Source organism: Leopardus geoffroyi, chromosome B1 (genome assembly GCF_018350155.1).
Source record: "Leopardus geoffroyi isolate Oge1 chromosome B1, O.geoffroyi_Oge1_pat1.0, whole genome shotgun sequence".
NCBI classification, from domain to species: Eukaryota; Metazoa; Chordata; class Mammalia; order Carnivora; family Felidae; genus Leopardus; species Leopardus geoffroyi.
Window position 1 is genome coordinate 41,252,840 of NC_059327.1, and position 13,604 is coordinate 41,266,443.

The 13,604-nt window shown below is 44.6% G+C and overlaps 1 long non-coding RNA gene across 1 annotated transcript in view; it reads left to right on the forward strand.

Moving 5' to 3' along the window:
- Positions 1-8,114: 8,114 nt before the first annotated feature.
- LOC123588537 overlaps positions 8,115-13,604 on the forward strand; it is a 53,245-nt gene continuing 47,755 nt past the window's right edge. The window contains exon 1 of the long non-coding RNA XR_006707899.1: positions 8,115-8,482. This is a non-coding gene — a long non-coding RNA (uncharacterized LOC123588537). The remainder of the gene's footprint in view (positions 8,483-13,604) is intronic.

Sequence of the window (13,604 nt, forward strand, 5' to 3'; positions counted from 1 at the left end):
GGGTCAATACCTACATACAGATTCTGTGGGATGTATTGATTTTCCCCATCACCTAAAAAATATCAACAACAGCACCTGTAATTGGAGTCACTATCTGATTAAGTTTATGGTAATTTGCTGTCTTTTCTCAAGATCCATCTTTCTTTCCTTCTTTTCTTCTTTTTCTTTCTTTCTTTTTTTTTTAGTGTTTATTTATTTTTAAGAGACAGAGAGAAACAGAGTGTGAGCAGGGGAGGGAGAGAAAGAGAAGGAGACACAGAATCCTAAGTAGGCTCCAGGCTCTGATCTGTCAGCAGAGAGCCTGGCATGGGGCTCGAACTCATGAAGCACAAGATGGTGACCTGAGCCAAAGTCAGACGCTTAACCAACTGAGCCATCCAGGCACCCCTCAAGATCCATCTTTCTAATGCACAGCTTAAATAGGTGAGCTGAAAGAGGATGTGGTAGAAATTACCACCCATACAATTTTCAACGTCTTAGTTGTGTTATTAATCTCTTCAGTCCTTCTAGAAATTGGTATTGCCTTAGGTTTAATATTGTTTTTTGTAGATAGAAGCAGTTGTGGTGACTTTTATTTGTCTTTCCCTGCCATAATAGCCCTCATTTCATGGGTCAGTGTAGGATTCTGCCAGTTGCTGAGTGTGTGTATTCCCATTATGTGTTCCCAGACTAGGGAAATAGTTACAGAGTGGGCTTAGGTGTTTGGGGACTTACTGGGCATACTGTGAGGTAAACCTGGGATAAAACTTCTTTGATTTTTGTTCACCATAAGCTTCTACACTGACTAGTGTACCATTGTGGTGTTTGGGTTTGTAGGAATTCATGTTAGTTCAGAGTCACCGTAGTATTCTCCCCAAATTCTCATTATCTCCTTTTCCCCAAAGCACAGTGACCCTGGAAAATGACTGCAGGTGCCTTTGGAGGGGACCAGGAGGAAAAAGTACAGTGCAACATTTTGGTTTTATAGCAGGGTTCTTCCTTAAAAAGACCTGGTCTCCCCTTCATTCAAGGGTCTGTAGGATGTGAATTGACTTTCATAGCAGAATGATAGTGGCCATGACTCTCTTCTGTGACAGAAGTCAGACCCAGAGTTTCTTAGCTTAAATGGATCAAGAAAGACTTCAGTCAGTTGCCCATATATTATCAGTTCTAGAGATATCAAAAGTCTCAGCATTCCATTACAGAAACTGTGTCAGTTACCTTTCTCTACAATATGCCAGGGAAATTTTGGCGTTTCAGCCATATTTAGTATGAGTCACCTTTTGGTCCAGATTTCTGTCAACCAGCCAAGCAAAATGTTAGAAGCCACTATCAGCCCCTTAAGTGAACATTTGAATCTGAGTGGCCCATATCAATAAATTTGGCTTGATCCAACATTATTTTCCTTCCAGGCTGATCCCACACCATGAGAAGCCATTTCACATGTTTCCTGGGTTCTCATCAACATAAATTGGAAAAATCATGTGATTCTTTTTGTGTATATCAGACTTCCTTATGGATCATACTTTGTACTTTATCTTCTGGGGCCTGTGAACTTGAGTCTGGCTAAAAACTTAGAAGCATGGAGAAATGGGAAAAGCAGAGCTAGAGAGATTCCTATCCCTTGGACTCCTATCCTATCCAAAGGACTCCAATCCCTTGCAAGCCACCTACTTTAGGGAGAGTGTAGTTTCTCTGGCCAAGGGAATTAACCTCTTTGGGATCTCCTAGGCTGGAATCTCCCCATATGTCTCTGTCCCAATTTTTAGGGTCGCACTCCTTCAAAATTAATGCCATAACATAAGAAATTCATGGGAGTGGCAATTCAATTTGTGTCACAATTTAACCACCTGCAGAACTAGACTTTAGGTTTAGATTTATTTTTTAGGAATCTCAATCTGATGGCTACAGGAGATAGGCTTATTTAGGGTCATAATAGAAAATGTTGAGTCCCTCATATGATGGGAAATTTAAAGCCTTAATTTCATCATTTTCTTCCTCAAAGTTTTCTGGTGCATGTGTAAACAGTTAACCAGTTCCACTATGTTTTTTATTTTACTAAAATTTTTAGTGACCACAAATATTTTGTTGCTAAATGTCTTACCTTTTATAAGCACTTGATAACAAGTGATAATTCAGGTAATTATTTTGCCACCCAATACCATAAACTATCAGTGTCTCTTTTACCACTGGAAACAGGGTGATTAATGCCTTTTAATATAGTCAGAGCAGAAAGACAATTCCAGAAAAACCAGGCCCAATTCAGAGAACCCATTTTTAAGGCCTGTTCCTCTGGAAATTTCAAGTACCAAATTCTGTATCAGACAAGGTTCAATCAGAGAAGCAGAACCACTAGAATTTGTACACAATAAGGATTCATTATGGGAATTTGACCTTCATCTATTGTGGAAGCTCCATGAGAGTCTGTTGCTTCTGAAGCTGATATTAGATCCTGAAACCAGCGAAGCACTCTGTCTGGAAAGATTGTCATGAAGTAGGGGAAGCAAGGACAAACTGGAACCTAGACAAATGACCTAGAACTCATGAAGATGGACCAGAATCCATGCTGGTCTCTCACCATCTAAGCCTGTAACTTTGATGATGGGTGTTATGCAGGAGAAACTAGTGCCCTTTGTCACAGAGCTAGAATATACCTGGCCTGTGAGTTGAAGTTGTTGAAGAGGAAGATCTGGCAGGATCTGGAGTTGCTGAGGGCATGGCTGCTTCCCCATGTCAATTAGGTGAGCTTCCAGTAAGTGATGATGTGCATGAGCTGTGACAGGCAGCAACTGGTATGCTGCCCTGACCTCCTGAGTGTCAAAGGAATGCGGCTTCTGCTTTCCTTCCAGTTTCACAAAGTTGACACCACACAAACCCACCACAGTCACAAAGCTTGGGACGTGCTCTTCTCAAGACTCCACTGGCCTTTGAAATGCTGACACCTTGGGAGACAAGGAACTTTCCAGCTGAGTATCTGAGAATGAAAACATATTGCCCTGCCATGCACTGATGTGGTCATCTGGGTATTGAGCAGTAAGACCCTTCCTTGCTGTGAGTGACAGCTCCGGGTTCAGAGTCTACGGATGGTCACAGGCCTGCTCTTGCTTATGTCTTCCCATCCCAAGGGATCTGCAGGACTTTGTGTTGGATTCTGGGTGTCCACACAAAAATCCATGGTATTTGTTTCAACTTTGAAAAGTGCTTTCACATACATACGTATTTCCTCATTAGGTTCTCACAGAAACTGAAGCCAAGAGAGGGTTGACTTGTCCAAGTCATCTCCAAAAGAGACAAGGTGGTGTGAGAGTCCTGAGTCAAGGGTTCAGGATAATTTTTACCTTCAGAGAATCTTCTTGTTAAGGGCTAAGAACCATGATGCTGTTTTCAATTATCTCCTTGGCAATGTGGACAGAATTGTGCAGAACTGGGAACCAATCATGTTAATTACTTATCACTTCAGCTACTTGGAAACCAATCATGCTTTGATAGAAACCCAGGAGCACCTTGAGTGGTTGGGTCTCCTGAGAAATTCTTTGAAAATATGCATATTTAGGAGGGGGGATATCACTTTTTTGAATACATATTTACAGTGGGAAAGTATAGAATGATTTGTGGGTTTTTGACATCCATTCCTCCAGTTATGAGCTATTATTCTATTCTTGACACTCAGCACAATTCCTGGAGATAATTATTCTAATGATAATAAATTTTGCATGGTGAAAGGGCTTATGCAGTTATGACGACACACAAATATCAGTTGAAGACCTTAAAAATACACTTAAATCTTATGTTGACATTAATTCAGGAGATGGTATATCTAGGTGCTTATAATTTATAGGTCCTTCTGGACTCTGTACAACAAAACTGTGTCCATATTCAATTGGATGACCCAGAGGAGGAATACTGCATTGTTGATCTTGTTACAGTGGTTTCTCTTCAAGGAAATTCTTGGCTCTTTTCCATGAAGTAGTCATTTTCTGTAATGGAAATGCTGATGATGTACTCGCACTGCAGGTATGCAGGAAGGGGAGAGGTGAAATGGCTAAGTCTTTTGGACTTCTCCCTCTTCTGCTATTATCTACCCCATTATTTTGCATTGCTATCATGCAAAGCAACTAAATCAATATCCCAAATCAGTCACTAAAATAAAATGGCCTCCAAATTCCAGATCAAAATTTATGTATGTAATCACTGTGTCCTGTTTTGCATTCAGAAAACTTTTTCTCACTGGTTAATGCATTTTCAAGCAGATGGACTCAGCTTTTTTTGTGTGTGTGTGGCTGACCCCTTCCAAATAGGTCAGCATGGTGCAGAATGTTTTAAGTTGGGTAATGTTGTTTTATAACAAATTCAATATGCACTCTGGTTTTTTAAAGGCAAGGACCTATTCCGCTTGACATCTCCTATAATTAAATAGTTTCTAGTATATAATAAATTCTCAGAGAGTATTTGTAGTTGAGGGTGATGAAAGACTTTGCCCCAATCAGATAGGAGGCTTCCAAACTAATCACAGAATTGTATGCTACACTTAGTTATAGGAACCTACTATATAATAAAGGATCCATTCCCAAAAAACAGCAAAGCTTAATATACGTGTCTTAAGCTGCATTTTTCTCCCCCGGAAATGCATTTTTTATCTTCCACTGAAATGTATAAAATTCTCTAAAGGAGGAGGGGTGAAAAATAAGAAATTAATAAACAAGGGTTTTTTGAATAGTTATGACATCCTGAGTATTGTGCTTGAGCTCACAGGAATACCCAGAATAAGGTATTATATATGCTTTCAAGGAACTCATAGTCCATTTGGGGAGGGACTAACCTGTAGAACCATGGTAAATGGTTCTGTAGGAGTAAATGGTATGGTTAAAGTGTAAGGTGACTAAGGACGCTTAGTGGGCAGGGAAAGTTTCTAAGGGAGTGGGATGCTGAACCCTGGGTTCAGCACAGTGGGTAGGATTTACAAGAGGAGCACAGAGGGAGACTAAGAGGGTGAAGCAGGATCCCCTGAGCTGGCTGGCACCAACCATAGCTCACCACTTCAAAGAGAGAAATGATACAGGTCTGGGTTACTTGTGTCCATGGGCTCTCTCTCTCTCACTTCTGGATTTTCCTCAAACAACAGGCCCACTTCACTCCAGAGCAAGTCTTGACCACAGCAGGCACATCTCATGACCCATTCTTTGTCCCTTCCAGCAGTGGTCTTTCTATCCTTAAGGGTACTTCTGTACCCTGTGGGTTTCTTCTCTCCCAAGCTGCTGTGCTTGGCCAGTGTGTATGACTAGATTGTTGCTTTAATTCCTGTGTATGGTCTAACTAGTATGCTGAGGATCTAACTGCCTGGTCAATCTTTGCCCTGGGAATCAGGCTCTGTTGTCTGTAATTCTAGTAGCTGGTAGGTACCTGCTCTAAACCAGAGGGTCCATTAGGCAGCTCTTCATGTATCTCCTTGCACACCACTTCCTGGGACTCCAGCTGTGGGGCTAACCCCACCTTCTTGGGCTTGTTAGGACTGATCCTTGCAAAGGCAAGTTTACCGTGACTCAGTGAGTCCTCAATTATTGTGTACATATAGGCCAGTCATTGCACACACTGATTTTGTCTTTCCCCTCAAACAATTCAGGGAGGCATAAATTTTTATCCTCTTATAGATGATTGAATTGTATCCTCAAAAAGGTATATGTCCAAGTCCTTACCCCTGATACCTATGGATGTGACCTTATTTGGAAATTAGGTCTTTGTAGATGTGATCAAATTAAGATGATGCCATACAAGATTAGGGTGGGTCTTAGATCCAACGGCTGATGTCTTTATATAATAAAGGAGAGGCACGTTCAGATACAGAGACACAGAACACCAGACATGGGGAAAAGTCCACGTGACAGTGGAGGCAGACACTGGAGCAGCAGAGCTAGAGGCTAAGGAACACCAAGGATCACGAACAGTAACCAGAAGCTGAAAAGAGGCAGAGAAGGATTCTTCCTTGGAGCTCTGCTGACAGGTTGATTTTGGACTTCCGGCCTCCAGAACTATGACAGAACACATTTCTGTTATTTGCAGCCTCCCGTTTGTGGTATTGTGTCATGGCAGCCCTAGGAGGCTAACATGAGCGCTTTTGACAGATATGGAAATAAAGGCTCTGAGAGAGTCCGTAACTTGCCCAAGGGCACACAGATCCAAGTAGCCTAAATGAAACATAAGCCCACTTCCTGTTGTAAAGCCTGGGCTCTCTCCTGCAGACCCCAGCTGGGAGACAGTAGCCTCATGTTTACACACACTGGCCCTCACTGCTAACGGCGCTATTCTCCCACCTCTCCTTCTCCTAGATGCTTTTGGGAACTCAGTTCCCAACATGGGCACTAAGATGGTATTTTGAAAAACGTACATATGGAGAGTGCCTCACACATAAAATGTGTCATTATATTAAAACAAAAAGAGAGTTAAAAATCTGAGCCCATGTAAGTAAATGCACATGTCTGAGGCTGTGGCTAGGCCATGCCAGCTGTTTGAATCACAGAAGTGGTAAATGTTCTTTGGGCCAGTGTTCTCTACTATAAAAATAGCTTTGGGGCACCTGGGTGGCTCAGTCAGTTAAGCGTCCCCGACTTTAGTTCAGGTCACAATCTCATGGTTTGTGAGTTTGAGCCCAATACTGGTCTCTCCGCTCTCAGCCTAGAGCCCGCTTCAGATACTCTGTCTCCTTCTCTCTCTGACCCTCCCCCATTCTCTCTCTCTCTCAAAAATAAATAAACATTTTTAAAAAATAATAAAAAAAGCTTTAATCTGGAGAGCGTTGAACCTTGTTTGTGGAAGTTCATAACTGATTCAGTTTGTAACAGTGAAGGCAATTTTTTAAAAAATTCTTTCTCCTTTCTTGGTGCCTCTGGGACTTAGTTCAACACAACAGAAATCAGGTCAAAGTTTGATCTCTGAGGTAAAAGTTGACGCTGTAGCTGCTCTGGACAGGCGCCAAGTTTTTGCTGTAACTCCCGGGGTCCCTGGGGTATATCCATTTAGGTCTTGGTGGGGCTCCTCCAGCAAGAGTCAGGTTGCCACCCCAGCTGCTGTGATTGCTGCTGGCCTGACTTTCTCACAGAAAGGACAGACGCTCCTTGCCTGGCCGACTAATACACACTTGTGCCAAGTGTCAGAGAAATGGCAGCTGCGGTCTCTGATTCCAAGGATTTAGGATCTCAGCAAGGAGTCAGGACTCATTTCCTCGGTACAAGTGAGGCAGCCAAGCTTCAGGCCTGGAGAGGCTAGAGGGTTTCAGGGAAGGGGTGTCCCTGTGGCTTGTAGTGGACAAGGGAGTCTTCATGAAGATGAAGGTGGGGCCATGCCTTGAGGGAGGATGGAAGTTTAGGAAGGCAGAAGAGAAAGGAGGGAACAGATTCTCCACCCAGTGGTCCAGGGTCTGGGGATGCTGAAGAAACCGGGTAGTGGGGAGACATAGTTGAGAGGTAGCGAAGACCAGCATGCCTACTGACTTTGCAAGTCACATGGAGGGGTAATTTCGAGACGGGGAGCTACTTCTTCCCAGTTGCTTAATGAGGGGCTCTGGGCCAACTTTGGGGATGGAGGTGGTAAAGGATCTGGGGATATGGAATGAGTCCTTAACATAGACAATGGCCAAGATTTTGTTGAGGCTCTGGGGAAGGCTCTGGTAGGTGCATTTTGTTTTGTGTTTTACTTGCCCTCACGGAATTATTCTTATTTACTTGCTTTGTTTTGCTATGTTACATTCTTAAGTACTCCAGTTACTAGGGCTGGAAGGTGCAGTTGAAAGTGGGGAAGCAGGTCTCTTGCGGGGAGGTGAGTGTGGAAGCGGGTCCCTTGTGAGGAGGTTGGTTCATGGTAGTTTCTGGTGTTCAGCCATCCCATTTATTTTTTTATAAAAATTTTTTTTCAACATTTATTTATTTTTGGGACAGAGAGAGACAGAGCATGAACGGGGGAGGGGCAGAGAGAGAGGGAGACACAGAATCAGAAACAGGCTCCAGGCTCTGAGCCATCAGCCCAGAGCCCGACGCGGGGCTCGAACTCACGGACCGCGAGATCGTGACCTGGCTGAAGTCGGACGCTTAACCGACTGCGCCACCCAGGCGCCCCCAGCCATCCCATTTATTTGGGGAGAAGTTAGTGTGTGTGTGTGTGTGTGTGTGCGCGTAGGTGTTGTCCTAAGCAGACACACTCACTAACCTTATGCTTATGTCTTCTATGTCTGTACAAAATCAGGAATAAAATGAAGCACCAAGATTATTATCCAGCTTAAGCCCCATGGCAGAAAATTAAGAAAGGCTTCCAAATTTTTGGTTAATAGTGATATTGCTAAAACTCACCCCTGCAACTGGTAGGCTGGCCGCCCTTCCTCTGACTCAGCCTTGCTCCCCACTGCCCTTTCCCTGGATTGATTGAAGCCATGTGAGAAATGAACCCGTGCAACTTAGCCACTGAGAACCTACACAGAAGCAAAAGGGCGCCAGGAGATGCTTGTTTCCTGAAGCTGGTGAAGTTCCTGATCTTTATCATTAGTGTTCTTGTCACTCCAGTGGTTGCTCCTGTCCCTTTGGGCTTCATCTCCCAATGCCCCCTTTCTCTCCCTGTCTTCATTCTTCCTTGAGGTACCCCTGGGAAGAGCTTGGCATGAGTCTGTCATGGTACTTTCTGGGCTCTGGAATACTCAGGATTGGGGTTCCCAACTCTAGCTCTGCCATTTACTATGTGACCTGAATCTCAGTCTGTTTCCCCTTCTGTAAGAATACCTGTGTTATGGGGGTTGGTTTGATGCTTAAATAAGGTGTTTTGCTCTCAGTTGGGGACTGTTTGATCCCGATGCTGGCTTTCCTGCTGCTTATTCCAGTCACAGTGTCTTGGAGAGTGAGGTCCTGAGCCAGGTGGACTCTGGGGACTATCTGCTGCCTAGCATCTTAGGGCATGAATATCTGAGTCAAATCTGACTATCAAGACAAGCTTAGAGAACCAGTTTCTTTCCTCTGCATGTTTGCTGATTGGTACTTCATCTTGCAAAGGATAATTTTGCTTGGAATTTTAAATGCATCATCCAGGCCACTCCTAGCACTCTCCTAGCCTTCTGATCAAGATGGAAGAGAGAGAAAGCCTCCTCCACCCACAGAAAGTGTTTATACTTTCCTTTCCATTTCATATTCTGCCCTCTCAGTCATCCTAAATGTTTATTTAACGATGCTCAAAGACCTTTTAAGCTTCCTTGGTTTAATGTTTGCTAAACACCCTGTCACTTCCACTTCTACTGATAATTTCCTGCTTGCTACAAAATTGCCCTTGGTTACGCACCGTCTGGAAACTCTTAATAGAATGACTAAAGGCTCAGTCTCTCAGTGATGGGCTCCCCACAACTGTGTGGGCAGCCCATGAGGTCAGGGTGCTCTCCGGGGCAGAGAAATGAAGAGGGACTGTGGAGTCGGAAACTCACTTGGAATTCAGGAGTTCCTAAGATTTTTGGGAAAAGTTTCAAATAGTTGGTGACAATTGTCAGAATCTCAGTCAGCAGCATGTTGGTTCATCCCAGATGGCCCCAGGCGCTTTGTTTGGTCCAAAGCCTGGCCCAGAGTTTCTTCATCTTGAGCAGGGAGTGAAGGACATGACCAGACTCCATGTGGTGGTTTAGCGCAATTCCTGGCACATGAACTACAGAGTGCCGAGGAGAAGAAGCTGGCTCTTTCTCAGGCCACAGGCTGAATGCTCAACCAAACTCTAAGCTCAGCTGATGTTCTGTATGATCTCTTTTTTCTTCCTAGTGGCCATAAATATACAACCATAAAAAGATGGACTTCTGGCCACCTTGGCAACAGGAAGTTGGACAGTACTGCCAAATGCAGTTGCACAGGTTATGCACTGAGCAACTCTACAGGGCTAAGCCACATTGTAGCCTAGGTGAACGGCACTCTCTAGAGTTGTGTAGTGACACACATTAGGTGTAGATCCAGAAGCAAGCTGGGCAGTTCTGTGTTGAAGAACTGAGGCAAGGCTGAAGGTGATACCCGTATGGCCAAAACAAGGGATCTCAAGCAAGACTGTCCTCACCATGCCAGCCCCAGGGACATTCTACTCAGTACAGCAATTCAAAATGGGAAAACTGCTAAGAGGTATACGGTAACCTAGGATTGTTGGCACTTAAGTATGGCATCCATTCATTCACAAAAAAAAAATATTTTTTTGAAAAATGCAAGGGATTTCTCCACTTCCAAGCTTACAGTCTAGGGGAAGTCATAAAACTGAATCACCAGCTACATCAGGACTTCAAGTTCCTCCAGTAAGGATATTAAACAGCAAGAACTAGAGTATTTCAGAGCATAGTTAGACCATTGTCAGCTGGAGTGGTTAGGAAACCCTTCTTGGAAGAGATGGGTCTTCATATGTGGCTTGGAGAATGGGTTAGTTTGGATGGGCATGGGAGCCAAAGGAGCAGTGTTCACATGTGCAGTGACTGAGGTGAGGGCCAGAGGGTGGGAAGCATGTGAACTTGGGCCTGGATTGAGAAGTGAGCCAGAATGGGAGTGAGGAAACATGTTAGTTGACATTGTGTCCATGCCGAGTGGTGGCAGAGACATTGGGATTGTCAAGTGGGGCTAGATTTGAGAGGTTTTAATCCATAATACACTCTGTTGGGGAGCATAGAAGGCTTCTGAGTGGGACAGGCTTACGAAACAAGAAGAGTGCTGCAGATGGATCCCCCCTCCTTTTTCACCCAGGCTTCTCCCACTTAGGGAGAGCTCAGGAAGTCCTCTCAAGAGACCCTAATGGGGACAATTAGCCAATTGTCTTAGGCCCACACCTCTGCCCTTCCCCAACCCGAGTTCCATTCTCTGTAGGCCATAGTAGAGCTACCCACAGGGACAGTGGTGGCTGTCTTTCCTGGAAGCACAGCCAAATCTCTAACAATGACCACTGCACAGTGGGTGAAACAGGCCAAATTCCCTCTTGTTGCTCCTCATTGTTAATGGCTGGCTACTTCTAAATGACTGAGAAACTCTGCCATTTCATGTGGTCTGCAAAGGCCTTTCCTGACCACTGTGGAGGTGGGGAACCCAGGTAGGAAGAACCTCAGTGAACCCCAGGAGTAGATCTCAGCTAATGAGGGGCTGCTGCCCTACTGCTGTCCCTCTCCAGGGTGTCAGTGTCCCATGGCACACCCATAAGTTGCCATTGGCCGTGTTCACCAGAGCAAACATGTATTTGAGATGATGTTGCGTAAGATGGCTGTAGGCAGTTTGGTTACTTCAGTCCCAAAGACCTCAGCCAGTATTAGGAACAGGGCCTCCACACCAGTTAGCTTTTCCCTCAAGACCCTTGCTCCCCAGTTTGAGCTTGTGGAGATCTTTCATCTCATCCTGGTGAGGCTGAGGCTTCTCTGGGAGTTGACTATCCCAGGCTTAGAACCTCCCTGTCAAACTCCTATTCTCAGTCTGAGAGCAAATTGATGAAGGACAAGAGCAATGGGCCTGTCTTGCTTCCATTCAGTCTGTCAGTGAGCAAAACCATCTGCTCCCAATTATAGCTGTGGAGGCTGAGCAATGGATTGATGGGGCTGTCTCCTAAGCTGATAGGAAAACCCCATCAGTCTGTAGCTTCCCAGAAAACCATCAACGCATCTCCTTATCAGCCTGGAGGAGCTGCCACTGAGCTTGAATGGTGACTGTCATTGGCTAGATGCAGGCTCTGCAAAGCAAAAACAGAAAGTGGTTCCATTTCAGTAGTTCTCAATTCTGACTTGTGAGGCTCACTTGAGAACTGATGAGGGTTTTCTATTCAAAACAATGGAGAGGCAGACCAGCAGCACAATCCATTATGTCTTCTGACTTCAGCATGCCACAGGGAACCTGGTGAAGCCAAGATGTATCATTTTAGAGCAAAAGAAGGTGCTTCAAAGTGTCAGAGCCTTACAACACTGTTGTTGAGGTCTGGAGTGACTGAGACTCTAGGACTGTGGAAGATTCTAGAAGTGAGAGCCACTTCTTGTCTTCTTGGGTTAGGAGGCCTCTAACCTTTTCTGTTCCTTGTAGAATGGTATCTGAATTTCTCCTTTGGTGGCCTTAAAGCAGATCATGGGACGGTTAGCAATTCTCTTTTCTTTTACTGTTTGTTATATCAAAGACAGATCTTAGATCTCTTCCTATATACCCCCTGGACCTGGACCCTAAGAAACTGGGGCTTAGGAGGTGGAGTAACACATTGAGGGTCATGCAGCTAGTGAAGGAGGAGTTGGACTTTGAAACCTGATCTCTTCACTTTCAACCCAGGGTTCTTTCCCTCCCACCAAACTGCTTTCCGCTTTCTGAATGTTTACATCTCAATCAGTGCCAGGAAGGAGGTGGGGATTCCACCTTTTGAGCCCTGGCAAAAATATCTTAAATCCACCATCCTCCCCATGCACAAACACACATAGACATAAACACACAATTGATTCTAATGGAAGGTAAAGTTGAAAACAGAAATTCTGGGGCAGATGCCTGGCCCCAGCCCTGACCTATTAAATCAGAATGTTCCATGGTGAACACAGCTCTATAGGAATTCTGAAGTTCAGCCAGCCTTGAGAACCATGGCCCCATGAGTGCTTTCTGGGGGGCCCCAAGGACAGCAATGCTGATCTGATGGAGGTGGGGGGCAATTGAGGCTTCTGTAGGGCGGTTTGAACAAAAAATCTCTGCTTTTCAATTCTTTCGAGTGAGGATGGCTTATGATAGGGAGGGAGCAGGTGGGAGTAAGTGAGACCTGATGCCATGACCATGCAAGTCTTTGAGGACAAGAAACCTCTTGACTGTACAGTCCTGGTTCAGTGCTGTGGACATGAGCAACCTCCCTGACTATTATTAAATGAATTGATGCTGCAGCTGGAAATTGTGTCCTCGTGCAGCTAGGAAAGGTCTCCATCCTGCTCTGTGGATGCTGTCCATTCAATCCCAATTGACTTAGCCAAATTCAACAGATGCTGGTGAAACCTCTGCCGAGTGTAGTCCAGATGCTAGGGACCACACACATCTGGGTGAGCTGAGAGCTCTGACCTCAAGACCACTTGCCTGGAGAGGGGAAAGCCTCAAAGCGCCTGGATCCCTGGAAGAATGGAAAACTGACCCCAGAGGTATTGGGTTCTGATCCATAAGTGCAAACCCAAATCTTAGCTGTTCTTCAAATAGCTTTACTGGGAAGAGAACTGTCATGTAGGTCTAATCGTGTGTGTGTGTGTGTGTGTGTGTGTGTGTGTGTTTTACAAAATACTTTCTTAGGCAGCCTGAAGCACTCATTCACTTTTGTTGACCTTTTAGTTATCATTAGCATTTTCAGGGTGATGATATCATTATTGGAAATGAATGGCTCTGTAGAACAAGGAGGTGGCTATGGCCAAAACTCAGTCTGTCCATCCATCCATCCATCCATCCAAAATTTGTCACTAATTTTTGTCTGAAGTAGACAAGGAAAGCAGCTTGGAAAAATGCAAATCCCGTATATGGGGAGGTTTTCAGGGGAGGTTAGCAAAACTTCAGAACTTTTACAAAAGCGGAGTTCAGAAATGTTGAAGAAGTTTTAACTCTGTGGCCTCAGGCCAGTGGCAGGAGAGCTGACAGGGACTTTGAGTACATAGAAATGACTGC